Raw genomic sequence first — 5,180 nt, forward strand, 5'->3', positions numbered from 1 at the left:
CTACACTGCCTAGTCATCAGAGACCAGTGGTAGTTCCATTCATTCCATTTGGAAGCGAGATACGAAAACTCGCAGCATTTCGTTCTCTCTTTACTTGATTTTGAAGACGTTGGATTTCCTTGTGGCCACCTTGATGGCCCTGGAATGCACTTTTATGAAGGAATCTACCAGCATAGCAAATGAGTCTATAGAGTTTGGGGCCACGTTATGATACCACATCATTGCCCCTTTAGAGAGTGTTTCTCCGAACTTCTTCAATAGGACGAACTCAATCACGTCATCCTTTATGTCGTTGCCCTTCACTACGCAAGTGTAAGGTGTACCATGCTCATTGGGGTCTAAGGTCCCATTGTATTTTGGGAGGTCTGGCATTCTAAACTTATTTGGAATGGGTTTCAGAGTTGCTTCCTCTAGGAACGGCCTTTGTATGAACTTTTTTGAATCCACACCTTTCAGGACCGGGGGTGCGCTCGGAATTTGGTCGACCCTGGAGTTGTAGGTCTCAACCTTCTTATCGTTAGATTCTATATTCTTCTTGCCCGATTGGCAGGGTCGGCTACCGACCCATTATTTCTTGACCTCTCCGTTACCTACTCGGTCGGGGGAGCTGTCCTTGGAGCAACCGCGCTGGGAGTTTTCTGGTGACTTTGTAGCTTAGCAATTGCTAGTTGTTGTGCCTGCAACATTTCAAAAATAACATGAAGGCTAACCTCCCGTTCTCCCTGGTTGGGGTTTTCTGAGCTTCTTGTGGATCCCCTTGGTGCACGCTCCAGTCAGTGTGGGAGCTTATGTCGATATGTTGGCAGTCATATAAGACCGCGTCCACGGGGATTGGTTCTGGTGCATTCCCAGGGTTTCGTGGTGCGCACCAACACTTGGAACACCCACACCATTTTCTCTATAGTCATCAAGATTGTTGTTTTCACCTCCATTCACTGAGTTAGACATTTCGTCCTAAAATCGAAAATCTTGAACAAGAAAAAGCGTGAAAGATAACTTGCGTTATATAGTAAAACCAGCAAGAAAATAATCACTATTATTTTTAGCCTCACGGTGTGTGCCAAACTATTTACCGTGAAAATTGTAATAATAATTAAATTTGATTATGGGACTCTAAAAATATGTGATCTATTTTTATGCTACTTGTTAAGCAGATGATGCTATGCGTGAAACTTAGAAATGAGATAAGAGTTAAGAATAAGGTGATAACCAAACAGATAGGTTAACAATCCGGGCCTCGAGCTATCGATTCGGGGGCCTCAAGGTTGATTCCAGAGCTTGGCTTAGAGATATCGAAGGTGGTCGAAGTATGGCTAACAGTTATAGTAAAATCAACGAAGGCTCTTTATGGCCAATGATAAGCAATAAATGATGAACAATAATAAAGATAATAAATGGAAGCAATAATATCAAGAGAATATGCTAGAGCAGAGAAAATGTCCTTGTATATTTCGTGTGGAACAACTGAAGCAACAGGTGTTTCTAAAATGATAAGGACCCCCTTTATATATGAGGGGAATCCCAACATAGTATAAAATGCATTAATTACAAAGATATGAGGATGGGACAGCTAGATGACACCCTGATTCAGGTTTAGAATAGTCCACTATGCTCCGTCAGTCTTAGCTGTGTGCCTTAGGAACTTCGCATTTCTACCATTACCATAATCATTGTTGCCCCGAGGTAGAGTGTCGACGACCCTCGAGGGAGGATCCGTGGCCTCTAGCCTTCGATATGATCATCCGAAGTTCCTTAATAACGAGGAATTGGACCCTCTGATTTCAACGTATACATATATTCTATTTTATTTTAATGTTTGTATTCAGTTTATTTCAATGTTTTTATCCTGATTCAGTTGTATTAAAAAAATACAAATATCTGAAATACATACATACAGGCAAAAAATATTTTTATATAAAAATATAATGTGTTTAAGTGAATTTGAATAAAATACAATGTATTTGTATAATTGTATGTGATTAAAAAAGTAAAGAAGAGAAGAAAGTTTGTTGGAGATAGCGTTTTTCTGCCAAGAAGAGGAGAAAGCTTGTCGGATCCGTACAACAAATTTACGATAATAGTTTATCACATTGCTCCTTTCAATTCGAAAAAATCACTCTTTTCTATTTCATGGCTACCTTCTACTCTATTATAATGTCTCGTCGGCCAACAATACTAGGGCGTGTATCTTGAGTTGCTCCAAGAGAGAGAGATTCTTCTTTCTCATCCGTCATCAATAATAGGGCTTGAGTTGCTTGAAGAGCGGGAGAAAGAAGAGAGAGAAAGAGAGAGAGAGAGAGAGAGAGTGAGAGAGAGAGAGAGAGAAACAATCTGAGAGAGAATCTTGTGTTAATTGAGAGAAAGAGTGAGGAAAAACATAAATAGCATATTTCATGCCTAAATGGTGTTATTTACCATAAATACTTATTTTTCTATAAAATATATAAGGTAGCTATAGAAAATAATATTTTAAAATAATTTTGGTTTATAATAAATAGGGTATATACTTTTTCTATAGGAGGTAAAATTTTCATTAGAAATTCCTAAAATATGTATAAGCATTTAATTGCAAACCCAATAGCTAAGACTAGTTATGAGTTCGGTGATGATTTCAGAACCCATAAACTACAAATTCTAGCTTTGCATATGTCTATAATAAAGTAGTGCATTTGCTGATATCTCTACAATAGCTAGTTTTTGTGGTGTGGTTCTCCCTGAGTTGTATCATTTGCTGATAAGAATCCAAGTCTTATAGTTAACATTCACAAAAGCATATGCCTCAAATAGTTAATAATTGGTCTATGCTTTTCTTTAGATAGCAGTGGAATGTTGTCAGTAGCTATTGTTAACGAAACACTCAAGAATCGAGTGACCCAACTTAATGGCATGGTCGACCATTTGGACGGACTAGTTGTTAATTATAAGTTGATGAAAAATAATATATCACATTTGGTTCAGGATCACAAGGAATAAAACAAAGGAATCAAGAAGCAATACCAGTCAATAATAGATTAAGGAAAAAAATCTATTAACGGGAGCTCTAAAAGCAATGCAAGAAAAAGAATCAATGATCAGCGATGAAAAAGGAAGAAGCAACAAAGATCCAGATGAAGAATCAATGATCAGCGATGAAAAAGGAAGAAGCAACAAAGATCCAGATGAAGAATCAATTAGTGATTCTGTAAATGATTGATGGAGGCTATTACTGGAAGGTCCCAAATCAAAGGGAAACAAGATTGCAAAAGGATGCACTGGAGATCGTTTAAGCCAGAAAACAAGGGATCTAGTGGATATGCCTCAAGTAATGAAAACATATGCCTAGCGAATGGAAAGCTCGTCAAGACCACAAATCAAGGAAGATTAACAAAAACATGACTTTATTATTGGAAAGAATCAATCTATGATTCCTTTCAAGGATCAACTCCCTTGGGTTTCCAATCTCTCAAGATTCATGTCATTCTAGAGTCAAGAAGGCTTCATGAAGTGTATATAAATATGTTCTAGACTTGAAGAAAATTTACTTTGAACGAACTCTTTTCACTCTCTTTGTTCTACTCCAAACAAGCATTGTAGTTCTTATAGATTTGTTGTATAATTAGTGAGAGAAGAAAAAGAGATAAACACTAGTAAGGCATTGTATCAAGAAAAAAAAAGTGACATAGAGATCAAACAGTTGGTGTAAAGCTACATCAACCATTCTGTACTCAAGAAACTTCGATCACTGAAAGAGAACACCCCTGCAACCCGGGGACCGGAGTAGGATTCACATTGAATCTGAACCTGTATAAAATTCTGGTATCTTTATTTCCTGTATTTTATTTCTGCACTGCTATTATTCTATTTTTATTTCTAGTAGACTAATTGGTAAACTAGTCAACAACTTATAATACAAATTTGAAATAGGCAATTCCCCCCCCCCCCTCTTGTTCTTTCAATTGGTATTAGAGCTAGTCTCACACGTTTTGTTAACAACTTGTGAGAAAAGATTATGGCAAATCAAGTAACTGTTGGAGCACTCTTTCAAGAAGGAACACCGCAAGTTAGGCCGCCATATTTCAATGGATAACACTTTTCTCACTGGAAAGTGCGTATGGAAATATATGGAAACTCTTATGATGTCAAAGTATGGCGCATTATCAAAAAAAGGAACTATCCACTACCAGCAACTGCTTAACCAACTGCTGATCCAGAAGATATAGATGAATACACAGATTAGCAAATGGAAGTTGTTCAGGTCAATGCTAAAGCATGAAATTTACTCTATAATGCTATACGTGGAGAGCAATATGGGAAAATCTCAAGTTCTGATACAGCCAAACAAATGTGGGATAAATTGGAAGTTACTTATGAAGGAACCAGTAAAGTGAAAGAAACTCACATTAACATGTTGGTTCATGAGTATGAACTCTTCCATATGAAAGAAGTAGAATCCATAATGGAAATTTTTGCAAGGTTTAGCAAAATCATTAGCGATCTAAAAGCTTTTGTTAAGCCATAATCAAGTGGTGATCAAGTTCGAAAAATTCTGAGAAGTCTACCTACCATTTGGCAGACAAAAATAGTTTCACTCAAATCACAATATCTAAACAAACTTTTATATGATGATCTTCGAGGAGATCTTATAGCATTCGAGAAAACTCACTTCACAAAAACAAACCTAGAAGAAAAGAAGAAAATAGTCGCCTTCAAAGCTATAACTGAAAGACCAGAAAATGATATTGATGACGACCCAGAAGCTCTTGAAGAAGAGAATGCCATGTTATCAAGGCACATGGATGGTTTAATGACAAGATAAATAAACACAAGAAGAGGTAGGATGCCCCCCAGGTGAACCAGGAAATATAATGAACAAGACAACAATGATGGAAAATGTTATGAGTGTGGAAGATATGGGCATGTTCAAGTTGAATGCCCAGATCTGAAAAGAAAGGTTTCTAGAGGATTCAATAAAAACAAATCTTTTGGAAGCTGGAGTGATGAAGACAGTTCAAAACATGAGGAAATAGCAAATTAATGCTTCATGACTTCTGTAAAACAACATGAACAAACTCTCCGGTTGATGGACCAATAAAGATGTATCAGACGACGAATGCAAAGATGATAATGAAAATTGTTTCGTGGCACGAGGTGAAACAAACGAGGTAAGATCTTATAACTGTAATAAATGTAATGAATTGCAG

This window comes from Nicotiana sylvestris, chromosome 10 (assembly GCF_000393655.2).
Source record: "Nicotiana sylvestris chromosome 10, ASM39365v2, whole genome shotgun sequence".
Classification (NCBI taxonomy): Eukaryota; Viridiplantae; Streptophyta; class Magnoliopsida; order Solanales; family Solanaceae; genus Nicotiana; species Nicotiana sylvestris.